Source organism: Cavia porcellus, unplaced genomic scaffold (assembly GCF_034190915.1).
Source record: "Cavia porcellus strain 051 isolate PalLab524CR breed Dunkin Hartley unplaced genomic scaffold, mCavPor4.1 scaffold_28, whole genome shotgun sequence".
Classification (NCBI taxonomy): Eukaryota; Metazoa; Chordata; class Mammalia; order Rodentia; family Caviidae; genus Cavia; species Cavia porcellus.
The window spans coordinates 30,732,011-30,745,638 of NW_026947511.1; the positions used below are offsets into that span (position 1 = coordinate 30,732,011).

The window sequence follows — 13,628 nt, forward strand, 5'->3', positions numbered from 1 at the left end:
TCTGATTTGAACAGTGGTTTAGTTCAGCAGGTGTTATAGGGAATTTCTGTGCCATGTAATTACAGATCACTTAAACTGTCAACTGTAGTTCATGATTCTGAACCTGTGGATTCTATTAACCCTACATTTTGAAGTTGTGATACTAGCATGGTGATCTCAGTCTGGTGTCTTTCATATTGAAAAATTCAGCACTGTGTATGGGGAGAAAGATATTTCCTGATCTGTATCCAGTGAATGTTAGCCTATTCAGTAGGGAGAAGGGAAATAATCTTTAGGTAATTTTAGGGCCATCTGTCCTCTTTCCACCTCCAGTTGAGTGTTGGGAAGAAGCTACATAGGAAGTTGTGCGTACTGTGTTCCTCCCAAAAGCCTAATCAGATATGAAAAGATGGTTAATTAATGAGACCTAAGATGAATCATAGGTACTTCTTTTAGAACTGTATTAAAACTCTGAAAGATAATTCTGATGCATTTGATTTTTGAATTTTGCAGATGAATGGAGAGGAAGGTAGAGCATGTATAGAGTTGAAATATATTCATCGTCTTTTAAATTGAGTCTCTGCTTGATGAATAACTCTGGGTATTCCTGGGATTCCCTGGTGTTTATTTATTTATAGACCTGCATCTAGGGAAGGCTGTGGCTCCATAAGAAAAGCTGTGAGGCATGCTGTATGTCACTAGGCTGGGAACGCTTTGGTTGTAAGAGTACTTTTGTGAATAAAAACATTACAGTTGAAATGTAGTCTCTTAGGATCTCAAAGCCAGTGTATATTTTAAATCATAATGGTACTTTTCATTTTGATTATAAAGAAATAAGAAATAAAGAAATACATTGTGGTTTGACAAAGAAAGACAGATCAGATATTTTGGAGGCATTTCAAAATCTTGAAAGCCTTGCTGCAATTTTGCTATATTCTTAGTGGACGCTCATCACAGTGATTGATTCTCCTCAGAAGGAATGGTGTTCTTAGGACATACTCTTGATAGCCTTGTAGATGGGGGAAGGGGCGGCAAGATAATGTTAAAATTTAAATGAGGAGAGTTCTTTGTTATTGGGAACTAAGATGCAGTGGCGCATTTTGACTTTGTTACTCTGCCTTTTCTCCCATAGTATCAAACTAAAGCTGCTCTTATGTCATTTTAGATCCTTTACATTATGAAATGACTGGGCTGGGCATATGGCTCAGCAGCACAGCACCTGCCTGGTAAGCACAAGGTCCTGAGTTTGATTCCCTATACCACCCTCTCCCAAAAAAAGAACAGAAAAAGAAAATTATAAAATGACTACAGTGTCATAAAGTATAAATCTATAAATCTCAGCTGCTGGCTGCTTCTTACATAATTAGAATAAGTTGTGCAAAATGGACAAAATGGCATTTTCATTTAATGTGTGTAGGCTGCAAACCATAATATTTATTATTTTACCTCTTTTCTGAGTTTTTATTCTCTTCATAGCATCCATCCTTATGTATAGCCCCCTGATCAGAATGGGGGTTTTTTTGTTGTTGTTGTTTGTTTTGTTTTTGAGACAAGATTTTACTTCATACTTCAGGCTTGCCTTGAACTCACTTATGTAGCCTAAGGTGGCCTGGAACTTAGTTTCTCCTGCCTCAGCCTCCCGAGTGCTAGGATTACACATGTACACCACCATGCCCAGCGTTTCTCTGTACTTTTATGCAAGAATATTTAATTATATAAACTTATTTTTAGCTTTTCCCCTTCTGAATTTGCTTTTATGTAGGAAATTCTCCTTCTTCTTTTCCTCCTTCTGTCGGTACTGGGGATTGAACTCTCAACTGCAGGCTTGCAAGGCAGATGCTTATGCCACTGAGCTAAATCCCAGCCCTGGAAATTCTTAAATGCCAGAAAACTAATAAAAATTTTTAAAAGACTAGAAAAGATTGTTTCACTTCCCTTTGTTAGAAGGACCCATCTCTGTAGTAAATACAGAATAGAGCCTTTACAGTCAAGTTGGAATCTGATTACCACTTCCAAGCTGTTTGACCTTGGGTAAAGTCAGTAGTTTTGTGAATATAAGAATAATAGTGATCCCCATCAGGAATTTGTTCTGTAGATTGTCATACATGTTAGGTGATGGCTGGGGCTTCCTCACCCATGTGTGGCTGGAGCTGGCTGTTAATGAAACCTTTCCGGATATATTTCAGGCTGCAATTATCTTCTAATTACCTGGTAACCAGGTTCCAAGAGTAAAGATCCCAAAAGGACTAGGTAGAAACTTGTTACTTTTTGTGACCTAGCCTTAGAAGTTATTTATCATTTATTCCACATTCACAGGACTAGAGAAGATTTTCATTATTTTTGTTGCTTAGAATGTATTGAGGCTTCTTTGTGACTTAATGCAGTCAGTTTTCATAAGGCAATATGTTTTTTTGTTTTTGAACTTTCAGGTTACAAAATATACCCACATACCCCTAATATAGCTTATCAATTTTAAGTAGCTTCTGGTTTGTATCTACTTGAGCTGTGATGTCTGAAAAGTGACAGTCTCTTGTTATTAATATGTTTTGTTATGTTTACTCTTTTACCACCTGCAGTTTCTATTTTATGATGTTAACAGCTATGCTTTTGATGGACAGATATTTATAATTGTTGTATTTTAGTTCTAGATAACCTGTGAGGGGGCTGCCTTAGATATCTGTTTTTTTTGTTTTTGTTTTTGTTTTTTTGGTGATAGGGTCACACTATGTACTTCAGGCTAGCTTTGAACTCACTGTGTAGCTCAGATTGGCCTCAAACTGGTAGTGATCTTCCTACCTCAGCCTCCTTATACTGGGATTTTAGGCACAGTGGTGGCTTGATGTCCCTTTAATAGTTGTGTGACCTACCTTGATATCATATAACTTCTGAGCTTCAGATTGAAAACAGTTCTATCATAAACATCAATGTATTGAAGTTTTCAATTTTATACTGTTATTTGGTCCTAATTACAAAAGTAATAATTATATGTAAAATTGAGAGAGTATATAAATGCACAAAGGAGGAAATGTACCTGTAACTATAAAAAGGAAAAGAAAACTACTCAACAGCATATTTTATTGAGTAAACTAATCTTTAACGGGCAGAAAAAATAACTTTCCTAATCTTAGCACTCAGAGGTAACCACTGTATTTTTATGTATTCTCCTTTCAGGGCTTTTATTCTCAGTATGTTTATTTTTATTTTTTTATGTTTTTGTACTGGGGTTTGAACTCACACCCTCGCATTTGTCAAGCAGGCACTTATGCTGCTGAACTAACCCTCATTGTGTTTAATTAAAAAAAAAAAACTTTTTAGAAAGGAAAAATATATTTTTTTTGAGACAGTGTGTCTCTATGCAGTTAGGCTGGCCTTCAGCTCACTTTGTAGTCCAAGCTGGCCTCAAACTTGCAGTGATCCTCTTGCCTCAGACTCCCAAATGCCAGAATTACAGGAATGCACAACCATGCTGGCTAGAAATTTTTTTAAATTAGAGTAATATGTGGTATTTGTGAGTTCAGACAGTATGAAAGTACTTCAGCATAAAAAGTGAAAAGCCTCTCATTAGAAGTAGTCAGCACCATAAACAGATTCCATACTTTTCTCTGTGCAAATATAAATGTGGCTAAAATTTAAGCACAGTTAATAATATTGTATATTTTAATACAAATATAAAATGAAACTGTAATTATTTATAAAATTATAGGAATATTTTATTTTTAATTTTAGCACCTAATATCTTCATAATATATATTATATATGTATATATGCTTCATTCTTTTTAGCAGCTCTGTATTTTTTTATTGTATTAAGGTATAATCTAGTTTCCAAATATTCAGTTTAATTATCAGTGTTATTTACAGTGAACATTCATGCATTCAGTGAATAGTGAACACTCACTATGTGGCAGGCAGTTTTTTATGGTGAAAAAACTGAGTTCTAGGGTTTGTAAAACTGTTCTCCAAGAAGCCTTCAGATCTTTATACGTTGGACAATTTCAGTGCAGAACTATTGAGCAAAGAGATCACAGTTGAGACTCTTAAATCTCTTTAATCTGTTCTAATTTAATATGAAAAATTCATCATATTGTGAGTAATTATTAAGATTTATATTTTTACATAAATTATCTATATTCATATCATAACAATTTAATGAGTACAATACATTACTTTTGAGATTGGACAGCTACCATTTGGATAATTTTTGTTTCTATTTTGAATGATTTTTTTAAATAATCAGTTTAAGTATATAAGAAAAAAATAGATGGAAAAGCCTCTTATTCATGTCAAGTCAAAATTTATTTACTTGAATGGCTTACTGATGTAACAACTCGGACCCCGGTATAAAATCCAAGGAAGCAAGAGACTGAAATTTGGGGAGCAAAGGCTTTATTTAGGCCAGGCCTGGTGATGAGTCTCTGGGAGCCAATTTGGAGACTGCGTGCCAGAGACTGAAGGGAGGACTTTAAAAAGAGGCTGGAGGAAAAGGGGGGGCGGGGAGAAACAAAAGAAACCCACAGAGCCGTTAAACTGTTCACCCAAACCTGGAAACTGTAAAAAGCTGTCCACTTAGTCCTGACAACCTCGGGAGCCTTTGGCGCCTTTTAAGTTACTCCCAGCCTGTAGATGAGCATTATCTTGAATAGCACATCTGCAATAACATTCGGAGAAGAGAGTAGAAAGTTAATTATCTCAGGACAGCTTGTTAACGCTAACATGTGGGAAGGGGTCGAAAGTTACAAGAAGCTGAAACTTAAGTTTTTACAAGGATTTGGAACTTAACCCTTTTGGTGCATTAGGGTTAAGCCACAACATTTACCTGTAATTTCTTTGAAGCTAAGGCACATTTTATGACAGACCACCACTGGGTAGGGAAAGAGGGAAGGCAGTGCGGCATTACAGAACAATATGGCAAGATTACCTTCCTTGGGGAGAGCAAGGTCAGGTAAGGGTTGTGCTAACAAGCAAGTCTCCCTGCGTACAAGCAAGTTACTTCAAACAAGTTTAAATCAGGGAAACATCCTGGTTTTCCTCAGCAGAGAATGGGGAAGCCTATGAGTAATTAACAACTCCTGTTAGCTTAGTTTAGCACCACATCTGTTATTTGTAGAGGACAACAATGGTTAACATATCAATTAGGTAAGGTTTTACAATTCTTTACAGAGAAGAGCATTGACTAACATATCAATTAAGTCATCCAGAGGGAAAAGGAAAACACAGACACAGTAGGCCGCGTTACAGGTTTTGCTATAATACACATATAACGAAGCTATTTTTTCCTAGAGTACAACAAATGATTTCCTATATTTTAAGAAAACTGTTTAAAAATTATGGCCTCTGAGTTACCTTCATTTGAATGTCTGATAACAAAGGCAAGCATCCCCTAATATAAAATTGAAAATTAAAAAAAGAACATTATACTTACCTAGAGACAAGGACTCCTTCCTTATATATAGCTCAGGCTAGCTAGCCTTCAACTCACTGTGTAGCCTACACTGGCCTCAAACTCACAGTGATCCTCCTGCCTCAGCCTTCCAAATGCTGGAATTACAGCATGTGCCACAATGCTTAGCAAGAATCTTTTAATTGAACTGTGTTTGGATAGTGTTTTGTTGTGTTAACCTTGCCAGTATGTGTATTTGAGAAATTGAAGTAGAATTTACATACAATAAAGTATACTCACCTTAGGGTTATTTTTAAAATAGTTTCACTGAAAGAACATACTAAAAATGTTTAACATTTCATTAATTTGAGATATAGTGGTGGGTAGCGACCTTGAATACTGTATTCATAATATCTTAAGCAATTTTCTCTAGAAATTTGTGATATGTCCAGTGCACAGATTTAATACCACTTAATAAATTGTTAGTGTGTGATAGAAATTTAAAATGCCTTAGAAATGGAATTGATGAGACATTCTAATTGATTAAATAATTTCTAGGTAATTAAAGCAATTCAGAACATTAAATCCTTTTGTTGAAGGTATTTCTAAAAGATAATCAGTTTTATAGATTTTATAGGTTTATTGTAGAGAATGTTTTATTGAATGACTGTTACAGCTACTTCAGGAAATCATTATGAATATAAATTTATTTTAATCATCTGGAATTATACTGTAGAAACTATAGGATCAAAAGTTCTTGTCAGAATTTTGTAATTGGACCCTTAAAATCACGTAATCCAGTCTTTGTATGTCAGAAGAAAGCAAAGCTCCTGGAGGCGAGGAGCCAGAGGGAGGTCGAGGTCTTGGTGCTGGAGCTGAGACCTCTGGCCTCCAGCTCTGTGTTCTTCCAGTCCCTCACATTTCCTCTGGAGAGGCTGGGCTGACCGTAACCCAGACTTCTTACACAGGCTTTCATAATTCGTTGCCACTTTGTTTTCTTGAAAATTTGCTAATTTATTCTAAAAGTAGAAAATCGGAAACAATCTTTTTTGGGGGTTCTAGTTACTTCTAGGTAATTCTTAATTAAGCCTTCCTCTGAGAATTCCTTTTAGGATACGCTGTGGCCTTTGAGGAATTATAATACCAAGTGTTCAACTCAAAAGTGGAAACTTGTACGATTGAGGGATTGGTCCATCGTGTTCTGAAAGACCTGATGGCTTCTGACTTTAGCCTGCATCCTTTTGGGGAGGTAAATGAATGGCTAGAGGCAGAGTCTGAGTGCATCGCCTTTTGGGGTAGGGCCTGGGAATTAAACAGGGCTGAGCGCTCACTCCACCGCCAGATGCATCCCGGCCCGCCTGCCTGCCTCCTTTGAGGTAGTCACCTTCATTGCCTCAGTGACTCAGCATCTTACCTGGAGTTATAGACCAGGGGTACAAAATAAGGAAGGCACCTTACCAGTCTCACTGTTTAGTCTCTAAAATAATTTTGTTCGTAATTGAAATATGTTAACCCCATTTTAGTGTTGTTCTTGTTTTTGTTTTTTGGCACCAGGGATCAAACTCATGACCTTGTGCTTACAGGCAGGCGCTTATCCATTTTAGTTTTCAGAGAAAAAAAGAAGAAGAGGTTTACAAATGACTCAAAGCCAGTATCTCTGGCTACAGTTTTTAATGATGTCTTAAGGTTTTCAGTGAACCTGGCAAGAACCTGAAGAAGGCCTGAAATTTGTAATTAAATCAGAAACTGTTGGATAGTCCCAGCTTTCAGATCCTGCCCTGCTCCAATATACTTAATATGTATATATCTTCAAAATGTTCAGCCTTTGCTCTAAAAAGTGGACAGAATATTGATTCTTTTGTATGACCCTTAAAGAAGGGTCACTATGTTTTATATTTTCTTTTATTTCAACATTAAAATAATATATGTTTATGTATTTTCCCTTATTTTATAAGTATCTATGAAGTATTCTGGTAAATCTTCTAACTCTTTTACAAAAACATCACCATTCTAACTTAGGCTGAAATATTTATGATTCCTGAGTAATTGTGTTGAGTTGCTTTCAAGATAGCTTAACCAAAGTAATTTCATTCCTCATACAACCTGCAGGTCATGTACCAAGAGAATTGCATTGTATTTCATTTGCATTACTCAGGACTCACTGTTTCTGTATTTATTTTATAACAGAATAATACTTATTTTCCCTCTTCTCCTTTGTGAGATGTATTGTACGAGAAGCTCGGCTTACACAGTAACTTTCCGGAGCAGAAGTAGGTGGGCTTTTCCGTCTGGGTCGTCCATCTTGGCTTTTATTACTGCAGCCCCCAGCGTAGCTTGTTTGTTGTGGGGTTTTTCCTGCTTATGTGCTTGTTTTGGAAACTATTCCTTTGCAAAATCATTAGCAGTGTTCCTCTCATTTTTCTCTTATTTCTTCATCCCGTTGGCTCTCATTTCCCCCCACCTTCTGCTGCTTATTGCAATACTCTGTGAACCTCAGGAAGCTGTAGAGCTTTCATCTAATAATGCAAAAGTGGAAAGAACTGACAGTTCTTGCCACGAAGGAAAAAATCCAAACTCATAAATCTCATCTGTTTAATTTGTTTGTCGGTAACATCCTCTGCTATTAATGTATTTACACAAGCTGAAAAGTCTGAAGAATGACTTCCATTTGAAGGCTTTTCAATTTCTATCTTCCAGGCTTTTTTTTTCGTAATAACCTTAAACTTACATTTTATATTTTCTTAATATTTCATTATGAAAATGTAAAACTATTGTGATGGTTAGAGGAATGTTTTAATGAATCCTGTGTACTGAGGTATCATCAGTTGTCAACACATGACCAGCCTCATTTCTTGTTTTTACCCTCTCTGCCAACCCTATCCACACCTGTATCCTCACATGCACACGTGTGCACACACACAGAGGACTATTTTATGCAAATAGTTTCTCATCTCATTTTCCATAAATGTTTCAGCATATTTCTCTGACTTAAAAGGATAGCCACAATGCCATCTTAAAAATACTAACACCATCTCCTTAATAGCCTCAAATATCTACTAATGATTTAAACTTTTCTGATTGTCTCAGAAATATTTTCAGTTAGTTCATTGGAAGTAGTACCTAAACAGAGACCTCAAAGGTTTATAGAGGCCATTAATGGTTAACGGAGGCCCTTGATTCATTAACTCCTGTAGTAATTGTTTGAAGTGAATGTATCTTGTATATTACTGTTCCTGCCTTTGGTGCCAGAACATAAAGGAACCAGTGAAAGGGCTTTCATTCTAAGGGTAGCTTGGACTGGAGGAGAGTGGAAGCAATCAACAACTCAGTAAGAAAGTGTCACATAGTGAAAAGTGCCAAGAATTGGGTAAAGTTTTATGTTCATAGTGATTGTTGAGCTACTTTTAGATCCAAAGAGAGGATCTTTCTTCGCAGAGAATATTTGGTAAAATCTGGATGATAAGAAGCTAATTGTGTGAAAAATCTAGGGAAGGAATACTCCAGGCAGAGAAAAGAAACTGCAGGCCTGAAAGGCCCGAATGAGATCGTCCACTTTAGGGGACTAAAAAGGGCACTGGACTGAGAAGTAAGTTGTGAGGTACATAATTAAGTCATATAGGCATATGTAGCTCTTACATAGCTATAAAATAATTTAATAAAATTAGTAAAATTCGAATGGCCTTAGTTTTATTTGAAAATGTTTTGCTGAAATTATGTGGCCAGTTTGAAATACAACCATGTTGATTACCCTGCTTAGATTCTTTTGAGTTCAGCATACATGCATTACTACAGTGGGATGATTCAATGCTCCTACCACTTTTTCCCTCTTTTTGAAATAGATTGTACAAAAGCTTTGTGTAGTCTATTGTAGTATCACTTGGCTACATAATAATTTCTTGTCACAAGCACAGTATAAAACAGAAATGTGGAGGTGAGAATTTTTGTTTTTACAGCATTATTCCACCTTACCACTCTAAAGAGTGGCATTTGTTTGGTAGTTAATACGGTTTCTGGAGTCATTGAAAATCAGTTGTTTTATTGCGTTTTCATTTATTATTTGGAAGTCTCAGTCAGTTTAACAACCTGATTTTGGCTACTTACAAGCCCTCTGGTAAAGCAGAGTATCTACAGTGTAAAAGAGACAAACAAGACCCTTTAACAGTAATTTATATTAATTTAGTAGTAGTTGAGCATTTTGAATTTGAAAATCCTAAATACTCCTCAAATTGAAACTTTTCAGTGCTGACATTGATATAGGGAAACGAAACTCCCAACCTGCTATATGTCTGGTACAAGTTTGTGTTCTCTAAAATTGAAGAATAAATTTTAGAAACAACAGAGTTAAGAGCAGAATATATTTACTGAGGAGAAAGATAGTTTCTGTCTGAGAGAGACACAGAAGGGGTCCCAAGTGGGTTTCCAAAGACTGTCTTTTCTAGGGACTTTCATAGAATAAAACCACGGGATGAGGCAGGTCTAAGGTGAGGAAACATGGGAATTTGCAAGGCAAGCATAAGGTGGGACTTATTAATGGTCAATTGATAAGATTAATTGCTCAGGTAAAATCGATTAAATCGGGACAAATGGGGAAGTGAGTCTCATAGCAAGCAAGCATGCATACAGAGCAGGTTAGGATGGCGACTCTTGGCTTCCTCAGGGTGATAACAGAACTCTGTTGAATATTAATCCTTAGGACATGGGTGTATTTGCTTGATCTTTTGTCTTGAGGTCTGACCTATAGTGAGATGTGTCTGCCTCCTCTGAAGCTGCAAGGTATCTTGCCTTCTGCACTGGCTCCTGCGAGGGCCTAGCCCTGTCTGACTGCCTATACTGTTTCTGTCTAACTCAGTTGCTTGTAACAACATGGCACCATAGTTAGAAAATTCCACACCTGGTGAAACGAGCCCAGTCTCTCCTGATTTCTGAAACTAAGAATTGGACCTAGTTAGTGCTTGCATTGGAGAAAACTGCACACCTAGTTTATATAATGGGTCACAATCAAAACCAGGGGCAATCAAAATGTGTGACATTGTCTCTAGGCCAAGTTGTATATGAAACATAAACAAATTTTGTGTTTAGACTTTGTGTTTATCCTCAAGGTATTTCTTTATGTGTATGCAAATATTTCAAAACTTGAAGAAACCTAAATCTGAAACCTCTTGTCTCTAGCATTTCTGATACTCAGTTCTTACCCTCAGTTAAACTAAAACTTAAATAAGAATGAAATCCACTACTGAAGGTTAATGGTAACATTTTAGTGCTTTCCATTGTGCTAAGTGTACTTATTCTGAAATTGTGTTTTGGGTTTTTTAATCCTTAAGGTGCTTCTCTTCAGAACTGGTGACTTTTAATGTGTTCTTTGCCAAGAGAACTAATGACATTTACTTAAGTTCAGTGAGTTCTTGTCATTTGTCCTTTTTTTTTATTAAATAAGGTTAGTCATCACAATATAACCAAAGCCCAAATTTTAATTCCCAAGTGAGTCAGTTCTGAATCGTTCATTGGAACAGTGAAATCTAATACCTTGTTCTGCTTCCTTTTAGTCTAAATATTCTCTTTACCCTCTCCTTTCCTCCCCACTCAATTTAAGTATTATTTAGAAATAGACCTAATGAGTTTTTTATGTAAGGTTTGATTGGGTGTTTTATTGGGTGGCCAGCAAAAGATAGTCAATAGGAACCTTTCCCCTTTTCTCTCTCACGAAAATATATTGTTCAGGAAATAACACATTTCATTAGCATGACTTGCAAATTATTAGTAGGATAAGTAAATAGAAAAATGCGGAAGGAGAATTAATCTCTGTCAAGTCTGTTTACTTCCACATTTAATCACTTTTGAAAATAGATTTAAACACAATCTAGTGAATAAGCAACACGAACCAGGAAAATCTACTAACAGCTTATTTTACTTGATGCTAGATCAATGCTTTCTTTATGGAACACTTACACAAGAATAACCTGAATTTAAAGAATAATGATGTCTTTACAATGCTGTATTATCGCCTCAGTGGATGTTAGGGTTTTTTTCTTTTTATCAGTGTATACAAAGCATTCGCTTACCTTTCCCTCCACCTGCTGTCTTTGAAATTCTGCCAGATTCCCTTGTTTTTGGCTTCTAATACAGAGTTTATTATCAGCCAAGTGAGAAAGGATTCAAGTAAATGTTGGTCCTGAAGCTAGGCGAATCTTGTGTAGAAATTAGTTTGTGAGCCAAGAACAAGCATGCCCATCTGAAACACTCGCTTCAAAGGCCTGTGGATTTCTAAGAGATATTTTACAATTTTGACTCAAGAATGAGTTTCCCTTAAAACTTTATTACATTTCCAAGTGAATTCTTCATATTTGTGGAGTAGACAACTCGGAGAAAATTAGACTCTACTCACATTTTTAAGGTCAGTTTTAGAAAAAACTATCCTTTGAGTACCTTAAAGAAGAGCTGAGTTTGGTGTAATTTCTAGATAGCCTTCAAAATCATAAGAAATTTTAGTTTTATTTTTTAATCTGCTGGAGCCAGTGAAGGGGTTTGAAGATATGTCATCCTCTCTTTATGGAGGGCAATTGGTGCCACTGATACATAGATTTACCAAAAGGACAAAGACCAGAGGGAGCAGTAGTAACAATAGCAGTATTTTGGGTTTGTTTGTTTATTGAGTGCTGAGCATTCTGCTTGGTGCCTTATATACTTTAGTCCTTTGACATCTAGCGACAGTTGGATTTATAGATCCCGAAACTCAGGCTTAAAGCAATTATAGAAACCTGCTCAGAAATCACAACGCTGATAAATGAAGGAGCTGGAGGAGCTGGGAGCTGAGGGAGCTTTGCGGTTTCAGGTCTTGCCCTCCCTCATATACATGAAAGGAGAGGCACCTTAGGGATTAAAAAAATGATTTCAGAACAAGAGCATTTAGCACAATGGGAGTCATTAAAGTGTTATAATTGACCTTAGGTTATATATTCCATTCCTATTTTTTAGTTTAACGGAGGGTACAAACTGAGTATCCCTTTACCTGCAATGATTCTTTTTATAACAGTGAATACTCTTCTCTGTCACTACACAAAACCTTGATGTAACCTATTGTTGAGGGGAAGGAGGGGACTTTAAACAACAGCACATATTTTTCCATATTTCTGGAAGCTGGCAGCCCAGTGTCAATGTGTCAGCATTGCTGGTTTCAGAGAAAGTCTCTCTGGTTTGTGGATGGTGCCTTTTCACTGTGCCCTCCCATGACATTGTCTCTGTGCAAATCAGAGGGCAAAAAAGGGACAAGTGATATAATCTGAAAGGTTAGCTGTGACATTGAATCTGAAACCAAATCATTAAACTTTGCATACTTGTTAACTTTGTGTGTGTGTGTGTGTGTGTGTTAGCTTTCTATCACTGTGACAAAACACCTGAGACAAACAACTTAAAAAGGAAAAAGGTCAGGGATAAGCCTAAAGGTCCATCATAGAGCCCTTGCCTAACATATGTGAGGTCCCAGGTTGGGCTTAGGTCCCCAGTACTAGGTGGTGATGGAAGAGACTTTATCTGGGCTTTTGAGTTCAAAGGTTTCAGTCCATAATCAGCTGGTTCCATTGCTTTTAGACCTGTGCATCAGTCATGTCAGCAGCATATGACAAAGAAAATTGCTCGCCTCTTGATGTCTGGAAAGCAGAGCCAGACTGGGTTCTTCACTATGGAATCATCCAGTGTTGATGAGGGGGAGAGTCAAAGACACTAGAAGGATGATAATGGACTGGATAGGATATAGAATTAGCTAAGTAAGAGAAGGAAGTGAGGATGCTAAATGGCTGTGAGGATTCAGCTCAAGACTGACCAAAAAGTTGGGAATTATAATTAATAAAAGTAGGAAATACAGGAATGGAGCAAGTTTGGTTACATATTTTAGCTAAGGAACTGGAAGAATATTAGAGATGACTAATAAGTCGTGGGAAACTTGGATCTGAATGAAGGTCAACACAGAAAGGGCTCAAGATATCATTTTCTTTGAGATAATAACTTGATCTTCCAAGAAAGGTTATGCGCTCCAAGCAGAATGACATGAAAAGAGAAGGACAAAAACAAACCTTGAAAGTATTTTGGGGACAACTGAAAAAGCAAGAGTCAACAAAAGAGACACGGAAGTGGTGAAAAAATAAATCCCAGAGCTCCTGGAGTTGAAAGAAAAGAATTTTAACATGGAGGAGGGCGCAGCCATTTGGACAGATGTTTCCAAAAAGTGTAATAATTGGAGACATAAGAGGAAAAAGACGATGAAGTGAAGAGATGAA

The 13,628-nt window shown here is 36.7% G+C and overlaps 1 protein-coding gene across 5 annotated transcripts in view; it reads left to right on the top strand.

Annotated features, from left to right (window-relative positions):
* Positions 1–13,628, top strand: part of Mcu (mitochondrial calcium uniporter) — a 193,247-nt gene that overhangs the window by 98,065 nt on the left and 81,554 nt on the right. The window lies entirely within an intron of this gene.